Raw genomic sequence first — 26259 nt, 5'->3', positions numbered from 1 at the left:
TTGGGGCTGTTTTTGCAGAGCGGCAGCTGAATCACTTGTTCGCAGCCGTGTGTTGTAGGTGACCGCTCTGTACGGCACTGGTTTACATCACACCAGGGCATTGCAGTTTGGCTGTGACCCCACAAGCGACCAGGATGCTCCCACCTTCGCAGGGATGTCCTAACCAGGCAGGGAACCCGAAGGCCGGGTGGGTTTTGGTGGCACCATTCGGAAGGTGGGAGGGCAGCCGGCAGCACGTGGCTGCAGTAGGAGATGTGGATTGTGGCTGGTTCGGCTGCAGCCACGATCTGCAGTGCGTGGCGGGTCCTGCGGGTGGTTTGCAAGAAGGATCTGTCGCTCTGGGGGGATTTTTAAGCCTGTTAGGGTTTGAGTAGCGAAGTGTCTGTGTGTGAGTCCATGTGCGGGGAGCGCGGTGCCTGGGGGACCCTGCCCATCCCGCTGCTGTCTCCCTGCTTGGCTCTTGGCCATCTCAGACTGTAGGTCTGTAGGGGCATGAAGGGTGGGAATGCATCTGGTGTCCCGCTTTCGAGCGCTGAGTTTCCTCTGGTTAACCAGTTTAAGAGCACAAGAGGTAAGCCTGTCTGCCCAGACCTCAGGAATGATTTGCTGTCTTCGGCACCTGCTGCTGTGTTCCTGGGAGGTGGTGGATTAACACGCCTGATGGAGGGATGACTTGAGATACACCAGATCCTAACTTCAGAAATGCCCTAACTTCACATAGTGCTGCTTTCAGGGGTCGTGTCCCGTCCCCCCTGCCCCGCCCCCGCCCTTTAATTTCTGTTTGTGGGCAGTTGACATGTGAAGTGATGCTGTTACATGGGGTAACCACATGTGCTGGGTGCAGAAGGCACCAGGCTGGAGGCCAGGTGCTCTCGATCTCCCTTGCTTGCAACCACTGAGCTGGGATCAAAAATCATGGGAAGGTGAGGGAGGGCACAGTGTGCTGGTCCCTGCGTGACTTTTCAAAATGCAATAATCTCATCTCAGGGAAACAGCAGCCTTGTCTGAAATGCAGTGTGTTGACCCTTTGTGGTGCTTGAGTTGTATCTCAGCATCTCTCCCTCTGAGCTGTTGCTTAATTGTTTTTCTTTGTGGTGTCCCCGTATCCAAATCCATGTTGCTAGTAATTCCACAGATGATTGCAATGTGAAAGGTTCTTTCCTTAGAAGTCCTGATGGTGCTTCCCTCCATTTTGCTTTTGTGAAGACAGCAGAGGTGGGCAGACTGCCTGCTTGCTGTGCTGCAAATGCATATGTGTGCATGTGTGCAACATCTGCAGGAATTGGGATTTTATTTTTTTTTAAAAGAACTAATCTTCAGCTCTGGTATCATCAAGAGTTTGCTCTGATTCCTGTGAAATGGAGATGGCTGCTGCTACTGGCTTGCACCGATCAAGACCTCCCTCCCTCTGCTTCTTTCCTTTGTTTTCCGCGGTGCTGTTGCTCGCTGGCAGTGGCTTTGACTCTTTCCTCTGTGGGCTGCAAAGGGCAGTCGGAAGCTGAGCAGCAGTTTCCAGTCACCACGTGAAGTTCCCGTGTCACCCAACCAGCACGGCTCAGGATGTGCAGAAAGCAAAGGTGATGGGCAGAGCCGTGTCCTGCCAGGAGCTCTGAGGTGGAGCAGGCAGGTGGGGGGCAAACCGTTCTTTCCTCCCCACGGGAGGGGACATGCCTGGGGCAGAGGGGTGGCCCTGGGTGGGCAGGGATGGTGACTGGGAGGATGTGCTGTCAAAGCACATCAAACGTTTTTCTCAGGATGCTGTGGTTTCCACCAACGAATTGTTGTCCTCTGGGATTCATCCTGTCCTTTCCAGGCAGCTGGCCAGCGCACCCAAGGTGCCCTGGGTGACCTGGGGGAAGGGGAGAATCGGGGCTGAGCACAGCCCTGCACCCATACCTGAAGGCAGGCACCCGATGGGCCGCCTGGGTGGTGGCAGAGCTGTCTCCTGCCCAGGCATGACCTGGCTGAGCCAAACACCCTCAAAGAGCAGGGGGATGCTGTGGAGCCCAGAGGCACAGGTGCAGGAGCGATGCAGAGGGCTAGGCGTCCTGGCGGCAAATGCATGAGCCTTGCCCAAGTGCAAACCAGTTTGTGAACCAACTGGTGTTCCTGTCCTCTGGTCCCCAGCATGGGGTGGCTGGTGGTGGCACAGGCCTTGGCCCTGCGGCATTTAGTGCTGGAGTGGCACAGCACCCTCCCACTCAGCTCCTTCCCTCTGAGTCGCCATTTTATTTTTCTTAAACGTTTATGTATAACTGTACACTAACCTATAAAAATTAGTTTAGGATGGCTGCCAAGAAAATCTCTGCAGTGCCTTGTGGGTAACTCCCTGTGAATTACCATAAAAGCTGTAGTGCCGAGGCTGCTGTGGCAGTTGTGAGGATGCCAGTCATAATGCTCTGTATTTAAAATTCAGATGAATGTGTAATGCATTCGTGTCTGGATTGCAGCAGCTTGTAGCGTTTCTGGCGCCCCATCCCTTGCATGCTGCTGCACCCACTCTTGCTTTTTAATGTCGTCTTACACTCTTCCAGTGTTTTGCCTGATTAGAAAATGCAACAGGTAGCAAAACGTGGACTAGCCACGCTTGGAGGGAGAGTGGTTTCTGATAGCTTCCTCCCAGGAGGGACGAAACCTTCTGCTTCCATTGAGCCGGCGGCAATATTTCACTTAAGGGAAAAGCCGCTCCATAACCCTTCCCCTCCGCATCCTGCCCGGATGACGTCCTGTTTCCGAGGGCACTCTATTTCTGGGTATGCTAAACGCTGGGACCCGAACTCGCCCAAGTAAATGAAACACAGGCTGTCCCCATCCTTGGCGGAGCCACTGCAAGGAGATCTCACTGCTGTGTTGGAGAAGACTGTGGCTCCCTTGCAAGCGAGCGTTACTGCTTCGCTGTGTGCCCTTGGAAATACGAAGTGCTTTTCTTTATCTCTTGCTGCTATTTTTCCTCAGGAGCGGAGAGCCAAGGTGACTGCAGGGCTCCAAAGCGGAGCCTCGGTCGAGAAGCCGCTCCACTCGGTGCGGGTGCTTGGCAGAAGGTGTTGCTGATCTTCTGCTGGGCATGATGGATCATTTCATTTAAATTTTCCTGAAATATAATATTCATCACAGTGTCAGTGTCCCTCCTTCATTATAGCTTACTGATAAACATCTCTAATCGGAGAGTGATCTCTCTGCCCTGCCAGAAGCCGCCTGGGGATAATGAATACATTTTTGGAGCTGGGAGAGGGTGCCTCGGGGATGTGTTCCTGCTCTCCTGCCTGGGTGTAGAGAATCGCTTGATAAATAAAGAAGCCACTCTGTTTTTCCCAGGTGTATTGGTGGTGTTTGTACGTGGCTGTTTCTGTTCGGGGCTCTAAAATGGTGGTGGTTCCAACGTAACCTGGTGTCCTTGGCACCCGCCCATGCTTTCTTGTCCAGGGATTTCTGGAGGGACCCCTGGATGCAGCCCCTGTCCTGCCCGCGGCTGGGGGTTTAGGGCAACACTCCAATGCAGCTTAACCCCCACCACACTGGGCAGCCGGGCTACCTCTCCCACCCCCTGGGGTAAATCCCAGCCGCTGTCCCGGCTGGATTGTGGCAGGAGGGGATGTGCCACAGGCTACCGGGGTGGCAGTGGCCCTGCATGCAGCAAGGAATGTGCCATGTATGGTTCGGACAAGCCGTTCAACCCTTTTGCCTGCATGCCTGGAGCAAGGATGGGAGCCTGCAGGATCCAGCAGGAGTCCTGGGAGTGGTTCAGCCGCTGGCAGGCGGGGTGTGATGCTGGGCGGACTCAGGGCATGTAGCACAGCCACGATAGCCTCTGTGTCCCCACGGTGCCAGCAGCCAGGGAGCATCCATCAAAGTGCTGCTTGTCTCATTCTTCTCTTAATTGGTTTTACCACTGAGGTGGGGCTGCGGTTGCATGGAGAGCTCTGGCCAGGGGAGCTCAGCAGTGGGGTGGGCTGGTGTGTGCCAGCTCCTGGCCTAGGCCACCAGTTCCAACAAGGAGGTGATGTCTGCTGCACCCAGGATGAATTATTTTTTTTTTTGTCTGCACAGCAGTGGGAGATGGCAGCTGCTGGTCCTCTGTGCCGTTGGGACTTCAGCAGGGAGAGTTGTTGGCTAATTGTCCTCTGAGCCCCTTTTGGGGAAGACCCTGGAGGTTTTGGCGAACCAGCTCCCGGATTGTCTCTGGGGTTTTGACTTACGGCATCAGAATCAGTGTTGTGAGTCCCCAGAAGCCTTGTACAGACTTGACCCCTCAGGCCGCTCTTCTGGAAAGGGCTTTCCTCTCCCTGCACCTCTGCTTGTGCCTCCGTTTCCTCCTCTGTATTTGACCCAGAACAAGCTGAATTTTCCTCTGGTTTGGGATTTCCTGTTACCTCTGCTCCTCTCCGGCATCCAGGCCCTGAGACTCACAGCCTCTTTCTGTTCTGTTGCACAACTTGTCAGGAGGAGGAAAGTCCCCCTGAATTTGGAGTCGCCGGACACCGTCCATCCGTAACGTGCAAACTCTAGCTTTGCTTCCAGACCTGCTCAGAGCCCTGAGAAGGGCAGCCGAGTTCCCTGCTAACTCCTCCCTGGAAGTACTTGTTACACCATACTGATAAGAAGATTTATTTTTTCCAAAAGCCCAAAGCACAACTTGGCACCCTCAAAAGCCGAGGATAAACCTGCTGTTGTGCTCCAAGCAGGGCTGGGCATGAGGCAGGAGGTCATGGCAAAGTCCAAGGATGAGCCACCATTGCTATGGGTCCTTCCGATGTTGTCCTGCTTCCCTGGAGAAGGATGAGGAGGGAGCTCCAGCAGCCCTGACCACATTTCAGCACCTCAATTTTAGCCCCCCTGGGGCTGCCCATGGACTACGTGCCCTAAAGCCTTCGCTGCTGGTCCCTGTACCGGGATCCCAGTGAGGCCGTCTGGGTTTTGAGAACGACCACAGACCTCCAGCGCTCTCAGCATCTGCTTGCAAGCTGCAAGATGACCACTTTGATGCTTTATCCCTTCATCTGTCTGCAAAGCAGCTTGAAAATCCCCAGGCGGAGCAGCTGCCCCAGCGGTGCAGGGGGCATGAGCGTCCCTTGGCTTCCTCTCCCGTTGGAGGTTATACAGGGGATGGCACCCATCCAGTGGCTCCAAGATGTGCTGACCTAAAAATAGGTGTGAGGTTGCTTTGGAAAGAGGAAAAGTAAGGAGGTGGGGAGGAAGTGAAGTGTTTCTTAGAAGTAAGAGAGGCAAATATTAAATATTGTAATGGCCCTTGCAGCTAAGGCTTCTTATCCCGGCTGCCTTGGGGAGTGTGCTGCATGGGTTGTGGGTGCCCAGATGGGTGCCGTGGCCCTCTGATGTGTGCCCAGCCTGGCAAGGAGCTGGATGTTGGGCTGGGTGAGGAGCAGTGAGGAGGGGATGAAGAGAGGAGGTGCAGTTTTCATGCCTGGAGGTGTGTTTGCAGCTGGCAGGGGTCTTCCTGGTCCAGGTGTGTGCACAGAGCTGCATGTCAGGACCCACCTGCGACATCGTCCTCAATGTCCTGCCTCATCCTGAGCTTCAGTTACGAGGCTGTCCCCACTTACCAAGGACAGGTGATGTGGTTGGGTCTCTGCTTGTGTCCAGGGGAGCTGGGGCAAAGCAGGGGGGCCAGGTAGGTCACGTCTGTGTGTCTTCGGGTGCCCCCTCAAAGGGGTGAGCTTGCTGCATGCTCGAGTGCCTCATGCTGCTGGAGCAGCCCATGCCCAGTGTGTGCCGGTGGGATGGGAAGCCTGGAGACAAGCACTTCAGCTCTTGCCCAGAGCTCTTCTTCAGAATGCTTGGCAGCAGGGCAGAGGGGTCTGTGCGCTCCAGAGCTGCCGTCCCCAGTGCCAGTCTGGCCGCTTCAATCCCCGGAGCACGTAGGCTTGTATTTCACTCTTAAAACCCACCCAGAGCCAGGCTGTAATTAGGCTGCGTTGTCTTGTAACTGGATCTTCCAGCCCAATGCTTTGTTCTTGGCTTACCCTTGACTTTTTCCAATGTCTTTGAGCGAGTCATATCCCTTAGTTGTGCCTCAATTTTTCATTCTCCATCCTGGCTCCTGCAGGACAGATGCTCTCGAGGCAGGGGCTGTCTGGCAGTGTCTCAGGTGCTGCTTGCCTTGGGGAGCCTTGCTCTCCTCCTATCCCTCTCAGCCTTCTCACGAGGAGTGTTTATAGGTGACTTGATTGCAGGTTTTTCTAGGAAGTATTGGATGAGCTTGTGATGCCGAACTTGCATCAGGCCCCCAGAACACGCCATGGCGCGCTTTAATCTTTAGGATAAAATTAAAACAAGACTTTCAACATGGATTTTTCTTTGCAAGTCACTTTATTTTGAAACCATTTTTTTTCTTTCCTAATTAGGCTCTTAGGAGGGGGGGAGGAAAAACAACATATCCTGAAATCTTGCCTATGTAGATAGTTGCTGGTCTTGGGCTTTTTTAAGTCACGAGATGGCTGTACTGCTTTCCCAGTGCACTCTGTCAAGGCAGTGCGGAAAGCAGGGGCATCAAATGGAGTCCTGTCTGTCCATCCCTTTCGGTCTGTATGTGCATCTCCTGGCTCCTCTTGCGATCACAGCCTCCGGATGTGGGGTGCGGGACAGAGGTGCCCTTCGGCACGCTTGTGCCTGCAGTTGGCTGATGCCGGGAGCACGTGCTTGCTTGCCATTGAGTCTCTCAAAGTGTACTTTGGCACAACTAGGCAAAAGCTGGGAAAACCCACGGTGCTGCTTGGCAGCACTGCTCCGGCAAGGGTTTTGGGGCTCTTGAGAAAGCTTTGGGGCAGGCGGGATGGGATGAGCCGGGAGCGCTCAGTGCAGGCGCGTGGGGGAGGATGGAGCGGGTGGCAGCAGACGGGTGCGCGGGGGATGCCGCTGGGAAGGAGGCGGTGGAAGGGACGCCAGGTGCGGGAACAGCCCGTGCAGCTCGGCGGCGGAGGGGGTGCGCAGCCCCGCTGCTCAGCTCAGTGCCAGCTGCCCCCTCTCCGGCTGTGCTGCTCTTCCTGGCGGGGCTCCGTGCCATGGCCACCCCCTCCCAGGAGATGCAGGAAAGCTTTGGTGGAGCCCCGTGCTGTGGGAGTGGGAGCTCCCTGCTGCCACAGGAGAGTCCAGGTTCTATCTCACCCCCATGGATGCTCGTGGCGTCTCTCCCACGGGTACTGCAGCACCGGGCATGGGGCTGGCGGGCACTGCTCGGCCAAGCTTGACCAAAGTCACGTCTGCCTGTTCTCTGCTTCTGGGCTCTGGCTGCATGCTGCTGCCTGGGTCAGGCCCTCCTGGCAGTGCTTCTCTTGGTTTCTGTTTTTCCTTGTGCCCCAGAGACAAACTGGTGCAGCATCCCTGCTCTGCGTCTTAGGCAGAGAAGCCAGCAGCCTTTCCCACTGCTCGGATCAGGAATCATCCAGCGAGCCTGGCAGGCCGGAGTGGGAAGCAGCTTTTGCTCTCTCAGCTGGTACCTGCTGTGCTCTGGGATGGGGGTATGGCATTTTGGGACAGGGGTGTGAAACCCCAGCGTGGGCTCCCATGTTGCATCACATTGTTGTGCTTCAAGTGTCACACAGAGCCTGAGACGTCAACCAGCAGTGCGACATCCCCATAACCTTTTGCCTGCAGGCTGGTGGGAGGGATGGAGATGCTACAGCTGACCTCGGCTGCTGACCCCCTGTGAGTGCGTGTGAGCAGAGGTGCCTTTTCAGCCAGCATCAACACACGGGGAGGCTCCAGCCCTGGGAGGCTGGGGCTGATGCACAGAAACCTGCGGCAGCTCATTTTCTCCCTAGACTCCTGCAATTAAACACGCAACCAGAGCGGTGTCTGCAACAAAGCTGCTGCTGGTGGACTCAGCGGCTCTGACCCTGGGAACAAACGAACACCAACCGTTCTCATTTTCAGGTGCTTTTGTGATTGCAGGCTGGCGCTCTCGCTGTGGGGTGTTCTGTTCTGCCTTGCCTCTGGCATCGGCCAGTCTGTAACTGTATGTTCCCTGCTGTAAATTCACCCGTGGGGGGAGGTCTCAGCTTCCCTCCTGGCCGGAGGGGTGCCCAGGAGCTGCAGCACTCGCTCCCTGCCCCGTGCATTGTCTTGGTGGGGAGCGCAGCCCCGTCTCTGGCCATGGCCCCTGCGGCTGGCTCCCGCTGTGCTGGCACAGCTTTTGGGTCCCTCTGGTTTGGAGGCAGGGTGCCCTGAGCCCTGCTGGGTGGCTGGCCCTTCTGGGCATCCCTGCGCTGAGCCCCGGCTTGGCAGAGGTCAGAGCAAAGCGCTGTTGCGTGGTTCACCAGCATATACCGTAAACATGGGCTCTGCCCTGCCTCCGATGCTCCCACGGTGTCCTGCCCAAGCAGCAGGTGCCCTGAGTGGCTGGGGGGGGGGGGCAAAACACTTTGGCTTTGTCTGTTGTTGCTGTTACTGCCTGTGGTAAAACGGAGCAGCATCCCGGGGGCTCTGGGGTACCTGAGAACTGGTTTTGGTCTCTGCTGGGGCACAGGGAGCTGCTTGGAGTGTTACTGGAAGGCTCCGAGCAAGTGTTGTCCCACAACCAAACCATTCCGGGGTGCAAACTTTTGCTCTCCTCCAGGGAGGGATTTGCAGTGGATTTTCCACCCTGTGGTGGGACAGCTGGTGGCACGGCTCTTTCTTGGCTGTTGGGGCAGATCTGCCATAGTGCATGTTGATTGTTTATTCTTTTGGGATGCAAGAGCTTGGCTAAGCATCCTGGCTATGTTATTTTGCTCTGGGGAATCACAGAGGCAGAATGAGCCCTCTGTTACTCGGGGTGGTCAGAGCAAGGTGGGGAAGCTCAGGGCAATGCGATGGTCCCAGCTGGCCCCTGAGTCGAGAGGAGTGTGGTGGAGGGGGTTTTGGGGGCCAAGGCTTGTTTGCAATCACGAGTGGTGCTTGTCCTCTGGTGCTTCATGTTATCGTCCCTCTGCACTCTGCTGAGAGCTCATGGGACTGGGAGCACTGGGCTTGCACCTTGGGCAGCATGGGCTGATGGCCTCGGTGGCCCTGTCTGCCTCATCCCCCTTCCCTTGGAGCTGAGCAGGGGCAGCTCTCGGAGAGCCTCTCTTGACCTTTCCAGCTTCGTGCCCTCAGCTGCCACCAAGTGACACGGTGACATTTCACGTCTTGCATGTCTGAGCAATTTCATAAAGAAAAAGCCAGCAGAAATGAAATGCTTTGGCTTTTTGTGTCCGACAAATTGGATTTGTTAACCTGAAGCTTCATCTGTCAGCTGGCAGGGCCCCTCCGTGGCCAGCGGTGGATCAGACAGGGTGGTAGAGGGAGGGAAAGGGTGGTAAAGGGAGGGAAAGTGCAACTGGGACGCAGGGAGGAGGAGCTGGGGGGGTGTTACACAGCCGTGTGTAATTATTTGCTGCATTTTCAGCAGTGCATTTCTGGAGGTCTTTTTGGAAGAGATGGGTCTTTGCATCAGGCATGGGACAGCTGAGGTGTCACTGCTGCAGTGCAGCCTGGTCGAGGTGGCAATTCCCGTTTCTGTCTCCCAAGCCGGGAAAGTGGAGTCTGTGCCTGCCTCTGTCGATGAGGTGATGCTACCCTGTGCTGATTTACCCTAGCATGCTACAGTGGCAAAGCAAGATCAATGCAAACGACTCTGCCGCAGAAACCACAGCCTGGGCCCGGACAGGTCTGGACAGGGCAGCGCTGCAGCAGCTGCCAGGCTTGGTGTGCACGGCCCTGGGCACGAGCCTGTCGTGTTTGCACAGAGCCCAGGCCCCGCTGGCCAGGGTGGGAGGCAGGCACCAGCCCATGCCGCTGCCTGGCATGACTCTACGTGCAGCAGACTATTGCACAGAACCCACTTTTAAATAGCATGCTGCGCGTCGTGTTATTTGTGGTGCGTGTGTATGGCAGGTAGAAGGTGCACCCCTGTGTCCCTTCTGTCATCCCTGGGGAGTGTGTGTGCAGGGGGAGGACATTTCCTCTGCTTTCAGGCTCTTGGAAAGCTCTGTTCAGACTTAATGCATTTAACCTTGCTCTGAGGATGGATGCAAAGAGTCCTGGGTCCCTGGAGAATTTGAAGTTGCTTCCCTTCCCGTTTTCTTTTTCTAAAGAACGCAAACAAACAAAAAAGGCTCTCTGTGGAGCGCGTGAATGTGCGTGGGGAGAGCCAGCTCCCTGCCAAACTGTGGCAGGCAGCAGCCACCGCTGCCTTGGGGCTTTGGGGACCCTGCACCAGCCCAGTGATGCTGGCAGCGCTGGAGCCGGCTGCTCTTGTTCTCTGTCCCTGCGTCCCCTCAGCTGTGGCACATGGCTGCTACAGCTCCCTCCGCCTTGCCTGTCCCCAGCAGTGGTTTTGCTGTAAGTCCTCGGTAGATCCATCACTGCCCACGTGGTCCTTGTGGCAGCTTGCAGCCTGCGTTAGGGTTTTGCAGGTCTCGCTTGGCTGCTCAGCAGGCTGCAGTGTGGGATGGCTGCAGGCTCTGGAAGACTCTCCAGTCCTGCTCATATGGAAAACACTCTCAGTAACCACAAAGAACGGAGATGAAGCTTAAAATATGCAATAAAAGGTCATCGGTAGGGTCCTACAGGGTGGGGATATTGAAGCTGCCTGGCGTAATTTCTGCTGGGGTTGTGGGACTTGAGAAGCTCCTTCCCCTGAGGGATGCTGTTACGAAGCGGAGCTGCACAAGGGACATTCCATCCCGCGGGTGTCGTTGGGCTGGATGCTCCCTCCCGCCCATGCGCCCCGCCGGGCCAGCACCGCCAAAACAGCCGGCTGGCAGCCCTGGTGACACTTCCTCGGGAGGGCTGATTAACTCGGGTTTTTTGGTCACATGAGTCCTTGTGCTTCAGCACTCTTGGAGCAATCCCATGGGAGGGCAAAAAGCGAATCTTGAATCCTCCTGTGTGAGCAACCACGGCCATTGGGACGGGAGAGGAGCTTCAGCTCTGATGAGGACGTTGGCACCCGCGCTGGCCCCAGCTTGCTGCTGACCTCAGAGGGCTCCAGGAGGGCTTGGGGCTGTGGCAAACATCTTGCTTGGGTCTTGGAAGGGTGTGAGAGGACTCAGCAAGGTGCTGCTGCATTGTGAGCCACTGCCTGGTGTCTCCCATGGCTGTGTTCTTCCAGGAGACCTGGTAGAGACAGAAGCAGCTTCCAAGATTATTTGGTTCCTGATGACCACGTTGCCATTTTTTCTGTCCTAACATCACCCAGAAAGTCCCCACCTCCCTGAGCATCAGGGATGTGCGGAAAAGTCCAAGGCCAGGGTCTGTGTTTGAGGCTGAGGTGTCCAAACCATCCCTGGGCTTCAAGCAGACCAAGGCTCAGGCACAGCAGGGAGTGAGTCCCATAGAACGTGGCTGCCAGAAGAAACCCAATGGGGTAGAAAATCCCTTTATTCAATTTTCCCATGTCTGCAGTGCAACTGGGAGACTTGGATGTGGTTTTTTTCCCAATGCAGAGAAAGGGGCTGAAACCACCTGCCCAGGCACCAGTGCCATGGATGCGTGTGGCATGTTCTCCCTGGTTCCTTTGCCTCGATTTGAGGATTTGATGTATCCTGATGTTTAAAAATAAATAGCTAGTTATTTTGGGCCAGGTAGGCAAACAAATGAACAGGCTAGTGATTTCTTCAATCATCCTGCACGCTGTACAGGGGAAAAATTAATAAAGTACCTGCCATCCCCAGAAGCTATTTGTTAAAGCCAACGATAATGATGGGCAAAATTGAGTTCCTGCTTATGACGGGTTCACTCAAGCTCTTGCGCTCCCACTCCCTCCCCAAGACATTGCTGTTCCTGACAGTGCCGTGGTGGGACAGGAGATCCTGATCTGCCATCCAGGTCTGAGATTTTCCAGCATTGGCAAGAGCAGCACAGGGCTCCCCAGCCTCTCTGGGGACTTGCTTGTGCTCTGAGAATTGGGTCCTTTTAGGTGTTTTGGGCTCTGTGAGAAATCTGGATTATCCATAGTGTCGTTGTCCTGTTGTTATTGCTCATTTCTTGGTGAGTTTGGGCTATTGGAGGGTTCTCAGGGCTTTGCAGAAACTGCGCCCAGCACGTGCCTGGTGAGAAATGCCTCATGTGGTGGCTGTTGGAGGGAGGATGGTTGGGAGCAGGCTCCATTCTCTGCTGCAGACCAAGGGAACATTGTTTTTCCAGTTCATTCCTGAAGTTTCTCATCTGTGAAATGGGCACACACGGAGCCGTGCTTCATCAGGCATCCAGGCCTCAACTCACTGTGCATCTATGAGGTTTTCATGGGACAGCCATGAACTTAGGAAGACCAAGCTTCCCTTGGGCTACTGATGATTCGCTTAAAGCAGCAGCCAACGTTACCTGGCTCCTTGGGGCTGTTGGCTACTCTGTGTTGGCTCTTCAAAGTTAACCAAAAAACATTTGGCTTCTGACATTGAGAATAAAGCACCGCATTGTGGAAGCACCCAGAATCTCTTGATTGCAGAGTTAATGGTGCAGGAAGGCTGAAGGAGCATCCTCACCTCTGGATCTCGTCTCTGCAGAGCAAACCCCCATGGACACCAAGTGTTGTGTGTCCCCTACTGAGCCCCTGTGTTCAGTGGCATCCAAAATACTCCTGCAGCCTGGTGGCAGGGACCTCCCACAGCTGGATGCAGTTTTGGGAGGCTGCTGTCCATCTGCCGCTGTTGCGTCTCCCTGAAGTTTTCCTCCTGGCCAATTTATTTGAGGGATATTTAACGCCAAGTGATAACAGTTCAGGTTCCCGTGTCAAGAGAAATGGAGGGTTTGCCCAGCTGGGAGATGGGGCTCTTTGTTTACTGGCGTAGGGCTGTGTGTGTATTGCATTGCTTTTGTGGAATATTAACTATGTAAATGGCAGGTTAAATGGCTGTGAGTGTAAGAGCCAGCCCCAAACACGCTGGTGTGGGGGCCAGAGGGAAAGCTGGGCAGGTAGACGCTCCCATCCCACAGCTCGAGTGGACAGAGGTCTCTTGAGAGATGGCTTGAGAAGAAAAACCTTTCTCCCCCCTGCCTGGTTTGGTAACGCTCCATCCTTAACCTTGTCCACAGGAGCCCTGTTGGCATCAAGGAGGCTGAAGGCCGTGTGTGCCGCTCCATGTTTTGGGGTGGGGTTTTTTTGATGAATATTCTCCTCCCCCACAAAATATCCCCCTTCAGGCTGCTTTCATGTTCAAAGCAAGAGGAACGCGGCTCCTCCTGCTAATGAACCTTTGCTGGTTGCCCCAGCTTGTGGGTGGGTGTGAAGAGCAGATCTGGATTTAGCTCGCTGCTGGCAAGGCTTCGGGAAGAGGGGGGGAAAGTCCCTTTCGAGTTTACGGTTGCCGTAAGAGATGCAGGCTCCGTGGCTGGCGCTAATTGGGGAACGTGGCCATGAGGCAGGACGAAGCGGCCAGTGAGCTGAGGGTGAGCTCCCTGGTGGGGGATGAAGCTCCCAACCCACTTACCAGATGGCTCATGGGTCCTGTCTCGGCACCACTGAATATTTAAATCAAGAGTTGATCTGTGTTCAGATAATTTAAATTAAATGGAGTGCAAGCTGTATTTTTAAGCTGCTGGTGGTGAGCTCCCATGGGTGGAAAGGACCCCTGGTCAGCGGTGTCTCACCATGGCCAGGCAGCCCCTGCCCCTTTCCAGCAAGGTTTGTTGTGGGGCTCTGGGTTCCCCAGTACCTGTCTCTGTGCATCCTGCACCTCTTTGCAAGCAGAACGATACGTGGTCATTTTAGTGAAAAAACATTAGCCTGCAGTGATGGCAAACGAGCTAAAATGTCACTGCTCTTGGAGGAACAGAGATGATCTGGTTCATGCTGGGTGTAAGCGACGGGTTGAATCCCAAGTCCTGTCCTTCGGCTCTGGATGTCTGTTTTCATCTCGGAGTGGCAGGTCTGAGGCTGGACTACCCCAAGACACCCTCTCCTGGGGGCCAGGAGGAGCCCATCTCCTCTTTGAGGGCCGGGTTGTGTTGGGGCTCCAAGCTGCTCCCATCCCAGTGTGCGGGGACCTCGCCATGAGCGCTCCCGGTAACACCGTGTGGCAGCCACTGCGTGCGACTGGGGCCTTCTCTGGCACAGAAAGGACAAATTAAATAAACATGCTTGATTGCTTAAACATTTGTTTTTTAAATTAGCAGCAGCTTTTTTATATTAAAGTATGTGGATATGCTGTGGGGAACACTTTAGCAAGTTGTTTTTTTCTTCCTGGTGCTACTTTTCCAGAGTGATTCCTGATTTAAAAACCAAATGCAAAACGCAGGCCAAGTTTGAGGTTTAATCCTGTAAGAGATGTCGATGGGAAGAAACTGCGCTGCTCCGAGCTGTGGGGCCCTGTTTGGATGCATGATGAGACAGGCCTGAAGGCAGCGGCGTTTGCAAACTGTGCCTTGCAAGTGCTAGGGAAAAGGGTCTATGAACGGCTCATGAGGGGCTCCACGACCGTCCGCAGCTTCTTGGGAAAAGTTTTAGTGGTCCCTGAATTGTCAAAACATTGAAATCTCGTGCAAGGAGGTGTTGGGTGATGCTGTATATGGGAGTGCCTGTGCACTCCCAGGGATGTGGATCTGCAGCCCTGGGGTGGTGGTGGTCTTGGGGACCAGCTGGGCTTGAGCTTGGCATCTTCCCCTCCATGCATGGCATGGTGGTGACCCTGTGCCAAGCTCTTCCCTGGCTCTGCCTCTGGTTTTGGTTTTACTCTTTGGTTTCTGTCCTGTTTAGATGGCAGAGACAGCCCGGCATGAGGGTTACAGCTTATTTGATGTTATGGGATAAGGGCATTTTAGATGCTGCTCTAATAGTAACCAAGATTGCTAAATAACATCTCTGGGAAGGCAAAATGCAGCCAGGGAGATGCTAATGCTTCAGACTGACCTTGCTTGAAGTGTGTGAGGGTTTCGCTGTTTCCATAGGCTTGCTATCCGTGTCCTAAAATAGCATCTGTCCGAAAAAAATAACACCAATAACCAAGCAAGGATCCCTGTGTGTGTACCTGTGGGAATACTGGCCCTGTGAGGGCTTTCTGGGTGTGGTGGCATTGCGGATTAAACTGTGCTCCTGCAATTTTAGAAAAAAAAATAAAAACTGAATTTCCACAACCCTGCTGCTTTTGGTGTCCTTCCTCCAGGTTGTAGCAAAGCTCTCGGCAGCTGGCTTGGGGGCCAGCCCGGCTGGGGGGACCCCATGGGAGGACCCTGGCCTGGCACTGCTCCCTTTCCCTTTGCATGGACCCCAGGCCATATCCTTAATTTTGTAATTAATGGATGCATCCTGCATGAGCACAGTTGCAGCTCACTGGCGAGGGTCCGTGTGTGGCTGCAGGATGCAACCTGAGCAGGGAAGGGGATGGGGGAAGCAGAGGCTGCTCCATGCCCTGGCTCTGGGCTCTTCCTAAAGGCAACCAGCAGTGGGTTTTGTTGTTGTTATTTTGGTTTTTATATATTAAAGGTTTAATAAATGGAATTAAATACTATGAAAGTTCAGGTAATTAAATGTGGAAGCAGAAGGAAAAAAATTGTAAAGCATCCTCTCCAGGAAACTAATAGGCTCCATGCCTCCTTATCGTAATGATTTTCATAATTTAGCTGAATGCAGAGATAATGGATCTGATGAACGTTTCTGGAGCTAACTTTAGATTTAATGGGCTTCTTGCTGGGGAGCAGGGTGGGGGCAGGTGCAATCAATGCACTTGAGGAGGGAGATAATAGCAAAAGAGGCTGAAATAAACAGCCAAACGGGTTTTCTGAAGACTGAAAAGTTGCTGCGTGTCCACTCTTGAGTGCTCCCTCCTTCCCACCTGGAATTAACCTCAGAAATCATGTTCAGAGGCCACATGATTTCCTCTGGTGCGGCGCTGCCAGCAGGTTTTGCCTCTCTACACAACCTCTGACCCTCCCCGGGACGAGGGAGCCGCAAAGCCGGGATCATCTCTGTTAATCTGGTCTCATTGAGGCGGGATCAGTGAAACCACCTCGCAGATTCACTGTATTATGGAGCAGATTGAGGGACTTAGAGAGCAAATTTAATAAATATCATTTCGATATTACTTGGTGGAAAAAAAAAATATATCTGCTGAGTGGCTGATGTCGAAGCACTCCGCGAAGGGTGAAGAAGGGTGTGATGTGTTTGGGGAGAGGGGATGGGGAAAATGCTGAATATTGATGTGGTGTGGTGAGGATGGGGGAAAAAGACATTCCTCAGGGCTGGCCTTGGCCAAGAGCTGGGTGACAGCAGCACGTGCACAAGCAAGTAGGGCTGAGTGTGCTTGAGGAAGGGGGGGAATGGTGATGTTAGCTAAGGGATGGAGGTAGGACCTGCAATTTTGGTTCTTCTCTGGTGCCGTCGCACGTTTCCTGCTGCCTCCTCGGCTCTGTCTGCACAACCGGGATGCGCGGGGTGCTCAGGCTCATTTAGGAGCAGGGTTGGGTTGGCCCTGAACCTGAAGCAGCTTTGCTGTGTCAGTGCAGTGATGGCTGCCCGTGATGCAGAGCAAGACAGACCTCCGTGTACCCAGGGCCAAGCCAGCACCTCTCCATGGGCACTCCAGGCAGCATAGCGAGTGGCTTGAGAGCTGGTGGGGAAGCTGGGGTTAGTTTTGCAGCCGGCTGTTTGAAATCAGCAGCTGCCATATAGGTTTAGGGCTGCTTTGTGCCGGGGAGGTGGTACAGCATGGTGGTACAGTGTGGTGCCACATCCAGGGAGGCTCCTGGGACAGCCCCAGGTCATGGGATTTGGGGGTCCCGTGGTGCTTTTGTGTCTCAGGGCTCCCTGTAGTTCCTGGTGGAGTCTTTGTTCTGGGCTCTAACACGTCCAAAGTCTCTTTGGGAGCTTTCCAGTGGAATAATCAGAGCTGCTCTAACAGGCCAAGGCCGTGAGTGGGGGGACATGAGGTGGGTGCAGGCACCCGGGTTGCCTGAGTGCGACCCTGGGAGCCGGTGCTGTGCCCGCGCTGCGATCCATGCTCTGTGATGGGTCCTGCCTGCAAATGGGGTCTTCTGCCCAGCTGCAAGCAGAGCGGTGCAGCCAAGCAAAATCCTGCCGATGGGGCTGGGGGAAGGTTCTGGCCACAGGGGAAAAAGGGAAAGCGATTGCAGTGGAAAACCCCAATCCCTTTCTTCCAGGGAGGGTTGTGGTGAGTGAGGGTTTGGCTGTGCCGTGGTGTGGGGGTGGGTCACTGTCTCTCGTGGGAAGTGTGCCTGGATCGTGCACCTTCCTGAAGCGCGCCAGCGAGGGCAGCGTGCCCGTCCTGCGCTGGGGACCCCCAGCAGAAGGTGCAGCACTTGCAGCCAACAGGCAGCCGAAGGGGCTGGTTTTCCTTTGTCCCCGGCAGGACCCTCTGCCTGCTGGAAAAACACTTGGATTAGGAGAAATGTGTGACCTCTTGCTAACCCCCTTCCCCTTCCCCTCATGCTCTGCAAGATGTTAAAAAGGAGAAAGAAAAAAAAAAAAAGAAAAGAAAGAAGAAAAAACCCCATGCTGCGGCCAATCCAAGGAGGGTGAGAGCCGGGGACCATATCATTAAAATGCTAAAAATGAGCGTGCTGAAAACAGACACAATTGGGTATTTAAAGCGCTGAATGAAAAGAGTGTGTGTTAGCTGGCTTGCGGAGAGCCAGTCTCCCAGAGCCCCTGGAAAATATGTGGTCAAGCCCACACCATTAACTTTTTGTTTCTGGTTTGTAAAGTAGTTGTGAAATCCTGGGGAGGGGGCCACGGACCCCACATCCCTGCCAGGCTGGGGAGGATGCCCATGCTCTGCCAGAGGGATGGCTTTGCCAGTCGCTTGATGTATGTCGGGTAGCAGCTTACGCACACCCTGAGCCTTTTGCTCTCCTGCGGCAATCTTTATTCCAAAATGCAGTGCTCAGCACAGGGACTTGTGTGGCAACTGTGTCCCCATGTCACCAGGGACCCCTGTGCCACCTCTGTTGCGGACCAGGTGGGATCTGCACCAGCCGGTGCCTCTTGCAACTGAAGTGTGGAGTGCGTGGATGGAGGGGTGAAGTGGGAGACGCGACTCCAAGCGGCAGCTGCTTCAACCACAGATTTCCTCCCGGGTGCATTGCCGCTACGTCACTTCAGGGTTGTGGCATCATTTGTTTGCAGCTTTTTAAAACCTGGGCAGCTTGGGCTTCTGGGGTCTGCCAGCTCAGGTGCCCAGGGCTGTGCCAGGAGATGTTGAGGTCCTCCCACGGTTTGTGGTGCCTCCTTTACGTGGCAATGTGGATCTTTGCAGGGCTCGGGTTTGCCGGTGCCAGCTCGTCCCTGGGCAGAGGCTGTGGCCCGTGTTTAGCTGCAGGTTGATGTGTGCCATGCGGGAGGGCGAAGGTGTGTGCGGGGTCATCGCAGTGCATGGATGCAGGTTTCTCTCCTGTGTGTATCCAGAGAGATCTGTGAGGGTGCAAAATGCCCCTAAAATGTCGCTTAGGGGCAAGTATTAGCTGCCAGGCTGGGCTTAGCTCCAGCAGGCAGGAACAGATGAATCAGACACTTAATGGTAAAATCAAACCTCTCAAAGTATTAAAAACAACCCAGCTCCAGTGGGGGCCTCTCTGCCAGCCCTGCAGCCCCAGCGAGAGGGAGCGAGAAGGTATTTTAAACCAAACTGGGATTTTTTTGGGGTCACCCCGTCCCCCCCATATCTCTTGGCTGCCAGCCTCTCCGAAGGGGAAGTTTTACCCCGCCTCCCGCGGTCTCGGATGTCAGGTTGGCAAGAAAAATCCCATCTGTTTTCAATCTGGATCCTCACTTCCATCCACCCAGCCTTTCTCCTCCTCGCGCTCCCCCGCTCCCAGCCCCCAGAGCTGGCGTGCGCGCCAGGCAGGCCTTGGTGGTGCTTTTTTTTTCTTCTCTTTTTTTTTTTTTTTTTTTGGTGGGTTTTTTTTCATCTAAAAATGTATGTGGCCTCCTTTGCCCCCTGCATCCCCCCCTCCTTCTCCCAGGCACATGCTCCAGCACAGCCCTCTGCGCTGGGGCCAGCCAAGAGCCTCTCTGCGCTCTGCCCTGCTACAGTCGCTGGCTTGGAGAATTCCCAAGTGACCAAGGATTTTCAACCCTGAGCTTTAAAAAAAAAGAAAAAAAACAACAGACACCCCCCCCCAACCAACCAACCCCCAAAACCCCCAAAAGCAAAATATCTCTCTGTGGTGGGTGGTGGGGGTGGGGAAAAAAAAAAAAAGGCAAAATCGAGAGGAGAAGGAATTTTGTTGTGATTTTTGTTTTGTTTTGTTTGGTTCCAGCTTCTTGGTGTTATTTGGAAGAGAGCAAGTACAGAGTGTTTTGTTCCTGCCCAGAGATAACAGAGCTACTCTGAAATCCTATATAGAGTCAATGCAAAGATGTATACATAGAATGGTGATATCCTAATCTCTCGCTGAAGAAACCCTTTTGTTGCAAACCCCTCTCGCCTTCCTCTTCACTGTCCTCTCTTGCAGCGTTTATATCTTATTTAAACTATGAAGTCCTCAGGCTAGGAATTACCTTCTCTCTTTACAGATGGCTGCGAGAGCTTTGCACGTCTGTAGAGTTCCATGAAAAATAAATGAAGAAGGTTGTGCCTTTTGTTGTTGGGTTTTCTTTTCTTTCTTTTTTTATTTTTTTTAAAGTGTTGGGAGGTGAGAGTTTCTCTGATCCTAGAGCCCCGCCCAAGGTAGCCAGAACCCGATGAGTGGTGCTGGGCTTTGTATTGCCAAAAATCCCAGGGCGGGGGTTATCCTGGCTGCCCCTTCCCTTTTGGCTCTGCGCCGGGCCGGCATGCGGCCCCTCCAGGTTGCCCCGTGCTCCGAATTTTGCGCTGTGCCTGGGGTCTGGGGGGCTCAGGGGGAGCCCCAGCTCCTGCTTGGGTGGCGTCTGCTGAGGGTAGACCCCCCGGGTGCTGCTGGCTGGAGGGGATGGGGTGCATGTGCTGGCTGTGCTGCCTCAGTTTCCCCATCGGGCAGGCGCTGCCAGCGGTGGCATGGCTGGGGGTGCTGGGGGGAGCGGCGGTGCGCCCCGGTTGGAGGGGGGACGGGAACTTCTCTTGCTTCTTTTTTGGGGGAGCACTGTGTGGGCTGGGGGGGGGGGCAAGGACCCCAGCGATCCCAGGCATGGGGGGATGGACCCCAAAGGGCCCAGGCACGCGGGGATGGACCCCAAAGCCCAGGCAGGACCCAAGGGCAGGCTCCGGGAGAGCCTGAACGACCAGGCTGGGGTGACCCCGGGGCCAGGCCGGAGGCGGGGGCACCCCAAAGGCTCAGCTCCGGGGGCACCGGGTGAGGAGTGCGGGGCCGGGCTGTGAGTGACCCCGTGGCCGGGCGCTCTGAGGGGGGCACCGGCCGGGCCTGGCGGGCCGCCCCCCCGGCGCCTCCCCCGGCCCCGCTCCCCCGGTGCGGGTGGGCCCCGCGGCCCGGCCCCGCCCCGGCCCCGCCTCCCCCCGCCCGGGCCGCGGCGGGGCTCCTCGGCGGGGTCGCGGCGCCCGTGGGTCCGTAGGCGCCGAGGGCGGCGCGGGTGGGACGGCCGGGCCCCTCCCGGTAAGTGCCTGCCCCGCGTTCCCGGGGGTCCCCTCGGCCCGGGGCCGGCCCGTAGCCCCGCCGGCACCAGACTCCGCACAGTCGGTTTGATTTAAAATTTTATTTTTGTACTCATTTTTAAGAAGGGGAAGCACACCCCTCCACGCCCCCCCCCCCTGCCCCGCCGGAGCGCCTTCCTGCGGGGAGCATCCCGCCCGGCCCGGCCCTCCCGGCGCCCCGTGTGGGACGGGCCCGCGGCCTGGGGGAGCGGCGGGGGCGGCCGGGGGGGGGGGGGGGGGGGCGGCCGGGCCGGGGGTGGCGGGGCCGGGTCGCACTGATGGATGCGTGTGGAGGCACCCGGTTCTGAGCGGCTGCGCGGGGCCGGGCCGGGCCTGGCCTGTGAGCTGGGGGGCAATGGGGAGCGCTGCTTGGGTGGAGGGGAGCGCGGCTGGGGCTGGGGCCGCGATGCGCAGGGACCCCCTTCTCCTCCTCCTCTTTCTCCCTCCTTCTCCCCCCCCCCCCCCTCCCCTCCCCCTCTCCCCCTCCCCCAGCCCGGGGCTCCTGGCAGAGAGTTGCTGCGGAACAGGACACCGAGTGCAGCCCCCCATCCCCGGCTGTGCGGGGAGCGCTCGCCGCGTTGCAGAGGGCCGGCTCGCCAGCTCATACTTTTTCTTCAAGTTACCCCTTTTACTACCTTTTGGTTGTTTTTTTTTTTCATACTGGAAAATGCCTTTTATTTTTTAATGAGTGAAAGGTAGCTCTGGTCCGCAGCAGTCGCCTGCAGGATGCTCTCCACAGCTCGGGGCTGGACTCGGGCTTTGGGCGTTTGAGTAACGTACAGAATTTATTCACTGTAAACATTGCACAACTGCTGTGCTTGGTTCCCAGGATTAAAATATAACTGGCTTTCTCTGTTCTATGTGACTTGCTTGCTAGCCATTACATTACTGCTCAAGCTCAAGATGCAGATTTTTCTAAAATGCATAATTTTAGAAACATAAGAGAAGAAAAAGAAATGCTGCATTTTGTTACGGGAACCGTGTAGCTAGAACTTTCCTGAGAAATGGACATATTTTATCCCTTTATGATTTCTTTCTCACTCTGCAAAGGCAAAATACTTCTATGTTGCAGGTAACTTTTACATCAAGGCTCTAACTTTGAATTTGCAGCAGCTGGTCTGACTCAAGGCAGTTAAAGGAACAGTTGAAATTAAATTTAAATTTATATTGTTTGTTGGCAGAGGACTCTCCTGCAGTTAAGGAAAAAAAATTAAAGATTAAGTTGATCATTACTATACATGAAAAGCAGTTTCTAGTGTTAACATTATGGTTCCTCTCTTAAAAAAAAAAAGCGTTCTCTAGCCTGTGCTTTGTTTAGCTGCATCTTGCTATTCTTTAATTTCCCTTTTCCTGAAAACGTCACTTAACAGAGAAGAGATCACAAATTCTAGTATGCTGGGATTGCCACACGTGGAAAAGAGGAACATCTGTTGAAAAGAGACTTTCTGAGAATAACAAACCACCTGCGCTGGGAAATTGTTCTTCTCTCATAACTAGCTTGGTGTTTGTTGGGTGTGCGTCAGTAATCCACTGCTGGTCTGTTTCTGGCTGCAGAGGTGCGTGTCAGCCCTGGTGTTTTACAAGGCTAATATTTATTTACAGACTTACACTGTTGGTTAGGGTTTGGGTTGGTGGTGGGTTTGGTTTTTTTTTTTTTTTTCACCAAAAGGAGGAAGTGAAAAATCTGCGTTTGAGCTAATTGAGCTATTTTAACAGTTTCTTCGTGATTTGCGTTTTCTCTAACGTAATGAGCGTCTGGAGTTGATTGGTGCCTTTCAGGCCACCCCCTCACTTCTTGCGGAGGAATGTGTTGGGTTGGGGGCTTGGAGATGGTGAGTAAGGCTTGCTCAGATGGCAGCTCTGGCTAAATGAGGTGGTCCTGCACCTGTGACTGAGCTGGAGGAGGGGCTGCACAGAGGGTGGCAGCTCCCAGGCTGCGCTTCCCTCTTCTGCTTTTCATCCCTGGGTAAAAACTGTAATGCTCACCATCCTTTCGTGTTACTGTTCCAAGAACCTGGCAAGTAGAACAGAAAGTATCGTTATCTTTTATCATCTGTGGATTGTGTCGTTGATCCCTAGTGCAGGAAGAGGTGCATCGTCTCTGGGAGAAGTGCGTACGCTTGTTCCAAGTCCAAAGCCTGTCGGAGTGGGAACAAGGGAGTGCAGGAACGTCAGGGCTCCTGCTCTGCCATCCAGCTGCTCTGCAACCTCCTCCTGCAGCCAAAGTCAAAGCAGTAGTTTTTCAACGTTGTCGAAACCAGAGAAGGCCCAATTACACTTCTGACATGGAAGAGATGTGTACCATTTTTTGGGGGAGGTAGAGGTACCAAAATAAACCATCTGATGGTTCAGTGTGCAGACAGAGAGTGAATTTAGTATTAGGTACTAAATTCCTGCAAAGGTGACAGTTGCAGCAGGTATATGAGGAAATCCCTCATTACGCTGCAGAGCTGGAAAAGCAGGATATGGTATTTTATTATGTTTCTTAACCTTGATCACAGCAAGTTTCAAACACCCTCTTTACCCTAGCTGTTGAATCTGGCCTGTGGGTACAGATTCTTGTAAGGCAAAGCTATTTCTCTAGATTTAATCTCTAAGGAGCGTGCCAGAAAAACAGCCTTGGGGAAATGGCAATCTGCTAGCTTCCTTGTCTGTAAAATGGGAATAGCAATGCATAACTTCTTTCCGTAAAGTGTTTTAGGGTTGACCAGTGAAAAGCGCTGAAGTGCCAGGGGTTGGATCGTTCAGCCAAAAAGAGACGAGGCAGAAGCAGTAGCGAGGCTTGCCCAGGCTCATGCGGCAGGTCAGCAGCGATGCCAGGAATAGAGCCGGTATCTCTGTTTTTGGCTCTAGCGTCCCTGTCTGCTGCGTGTGGGCACAGGCCAAAAAAGAGCAGCAGTGCCAGTGTCACCCAGCTACCTGTAAAGGAGAAAACTGAGGTTGCATAATCCTGTCCTTGGTGTCTTTTCAGGGTCTGTCCCATGGTGCCAGGTGTCAGAGTGACAAGTTGTCTGACACTGGTCCACGAAGAGCTGGATTGAAGCCACTTACTCATTTCATGCTGGCTTTTGTGCAGTCGTTGTGTAGTAATGACTTTGTAGATGCTGCTCACCTGGGCTGAATTTTTAACCAGTCACCTGGAGATGAAAGGCACTCGATCCCATTACCATTCCCCCCAAGCCTTCCTCTGCCCTCTGTTTGAAGAGTTTTTGAACCCCAAGTATGTTTTATTCCCATGCAAGGCTTGGCTGTTGGACTCGGCAGAGATTGCAGTGCATCCTGTGGCACCAGGGAAGTGTAATCTTGTTGCATTTGAATTTATTTCATGCTGTGTTTGCAGGTGTGAAGAATGAACTGGTAAAATTAAGGACTGCGGAATGTGAGACACCGTGTTTGTTTGAATGCTGATGGTGGGAAAACATCTGTTGGATGCTCTCTTTGAAGGAGTAGCTGCCCTTCCAGAACTATTTTGTAGGAGTTAATAACTGTTGCAGTAGGTGAAGCCTTCTGCATCAGGAGGCACCTGGGAGCTGTGAACGTGCAGGGGCTGATGCAGGGATGGAGACCTATCAAAGTGAACCCTGCAACACCTTTATTTTTCCTGTGCATCTTCTGTCATTTCCAAAGTGACTGCTGCCTTAATTTTGTATGAGCTGACACGTGCTTGGGTGAGTTCAGGTTTTTAAAGAAGCTGTTCTGCCTTTCCTGTCTAGTTATGGATAACTCTTTTATGGATTTGTAAGGGTGTGTTTCAATTTCTCCCTATACCGGTTAGTGCTCTCGTTAGCACTTAGTAAGTGCATTGCGAGAATTCTTCATTAAAATCTGTGCAGAGGTGGGTTTTACTCATGTGAGGAAGCCACAAGGTGCTTGGTTCCAGCATCAGCTCCCAGGCTGCGGGATGACTTACCTGCTGATTTTGACTCACTATTTACAGCCAGGCAGGAAGCAGTGCGTTGCAGCTGAGGGAACTGAGGCTAGCCCCTTGTTTATGGTAATTCTAAAATAGTTCATTTGGGCGTAATGCCTCTTTTTACAGCTGATTCTCTACTACAAACAGATTTTCTGATAATGGCACCTGTGCCATTCAGATGGAATCATTATTATAATAGCAGCAAGTATTGTTACGGAATCGGTATTTGGAATTTATGTAGGATCGTTATAATGACAGGAGTAATACCATAAATAAAATGATGCTGTAACAGCAGCACTAAAGCTGGGTGTAGTAGGGAAAATGACAGTTCAAATTTCCCCCCAGCCTCGGTACCTCCAACCTTGGGAGGATTTGTCGTGTCAGGTCCCTGTGTGCAGCAGAGGTGGGAGTGTGGGTGGCTGGGGAGCGCAGGGGCTGTCCCCACGGCACAGGGATGCTCCGGTATGGGAGGGAGGAGAGGTGCTCATCCCGTACAAATCGGGGAAACCATTAGCTGGAGCCATTTCAAAAGCCAACCGGGGAGATTGTTGCAATTAATTAGTTGTAGAAACAGGGCATTGCTCTCATGCGGCAGGGAGCTGGGTTTTGCTCATGGGCTAGCTCCACTAACACAGGTTTTTTTCGGGATGGGTTTCAGGCGGTGCTGTTGCACACACAGCCTGACCCTCCTGCGCGGTGCTGGGACGGTCTGTGCTGGCTGGCATGTTGCTTCTCCCATTTCTCTGCAGGAAATGTAGGAAAGCTTGAAATTGCATTTGTGAGATAAGGATGGGGGGTTGAGGCTGTCAACTGCCCAGTGGGACTTGACAGAGGAGGCTGATGTAAGTAGCATGCTCTAATTCTGGAAGCAATAGTACCAAACCCCCACAAATGAAGGAAAAGGGAAGAAAGGGTAAAAAATCAGTGCATTTGAAAAGGTACTGAATATGTGGAGTGGAGAATATCCCCCCTCCCCTTTTCTTTCTATGAACAAATCCCTGGAGATGGGTGTGTTGTTTTAAAGGCCGGTGTTGCGGTTGGGTTTAGCAAATACAGATAATCCAGATGGCTAATCTGGAGCATGGTTTGGCTAGCAAAATCCTTCTGGCAGGCAGTGAGGAGGATGCTGGGAAGAGGCTTGCAACAGTCATATTTAAACAAAGTCGTTGCTAATGCTGCTTCAGCCGTTGTGTGGACAGAGCACAGATGTCTTGCTTGGGTTTGATTATTTTTTTTTAAATACAATCCCTTTTATTTTCCATCACTGACCCCTGTTTTAAATCCCTGATCCAAGAGGGGGAATTGTAACCCTTCGGTGGGCTCAGATGCGGTTAGAGTTGCATTGCCGTGGCCCCTCACTGGCGCCCGGGGTGTGCAGCAGCAGAAGGATGCTTGCTTGCGCAGGTGGGTTGTTGCGCTTTAAACTCTTTTTTTGCCCAGGGGCCCCAACGGGACAGGAGTGATGGGGCGACTGCTTTTTGATGCTTGGTGCTGCCTTTGTCAGTGGACATCTGGTGCCAGGATTGCTGCTGTCGGGGCTGGGGGTGGGCTGCTAGCCCAGGGAATTTGATGGATTAGTGTGGTTGGAGGGCTGGGGGAGGGGATGGGTAGGGTTTCAGCTCTTGCTGCAGGTAGAGAGAGAATTTGGGGATTAGGGGCACTTTTCTGCAAGCTGCAGGGGGGGAGGATTTGGAGAGGAGGAAGGTTTGGGAAGAAAATAGTCTTTCCAGTTTTCCCAAAGAAATTACATTTGTCTGCTCTGTAAGGCAGCACAAGGGAAATGTGTGTGTGTCTGAAGCAGGGGATGAAAAAAATCCACAGCAAATCTGGTGCTGGTCTGTCCCTCCAGCT

At 53.8% G+C, this 26259-nt stretch overlaps 1 protein-coding gene across 22 annotated transcripts in view; it reads left to right on the top strand.

Annotated features, from left to right (window-relative positions):
• The window catches only part of PTPRS (protein tyrosine phosphatase receptor type S), a 162694-nt gene that overhangs the window by 5792 nt on the left and 130643 nt on the right, over nucleotides 1-26259 (top strand). Inside the window, exon 1 of one of the 22 annotated variants that reach the window (XM_037384776.1) lies at nucleotides 20360-20457. The exons of the other annotated variants lie outside the window; for them this stretch is intronic. The gene's annotated coding sequence lies outside the window, so the exon portion shown is untranslated. Of the gene's footprint in view, nucleotides 1-20359; nucleotides 20458-26259 lie in introns of those variants that run through there. 22 annotated transcript variants of the gene reach the window in all.

Source organism: Falco rusticolus, chromosome 4, assembly GCF_015220075.1.
Source record: "Falco rusticolus isolate bFalRus1 chromosome 4, bFalRus1.pri, whole genome shotgun sequence".
NCBI classification, from domain to species: domain Eukaryota; kingdom Metazoa; phylum Chordata; class Aves; order Falconiformes; family Falconidae; genus Falco; species Falco rusticolus.
The sequence above is the reverse complement of the archived record's forward strand: the minus strand, read 5'-3'. Positions and strand labels throughout refer to the sequence as shown.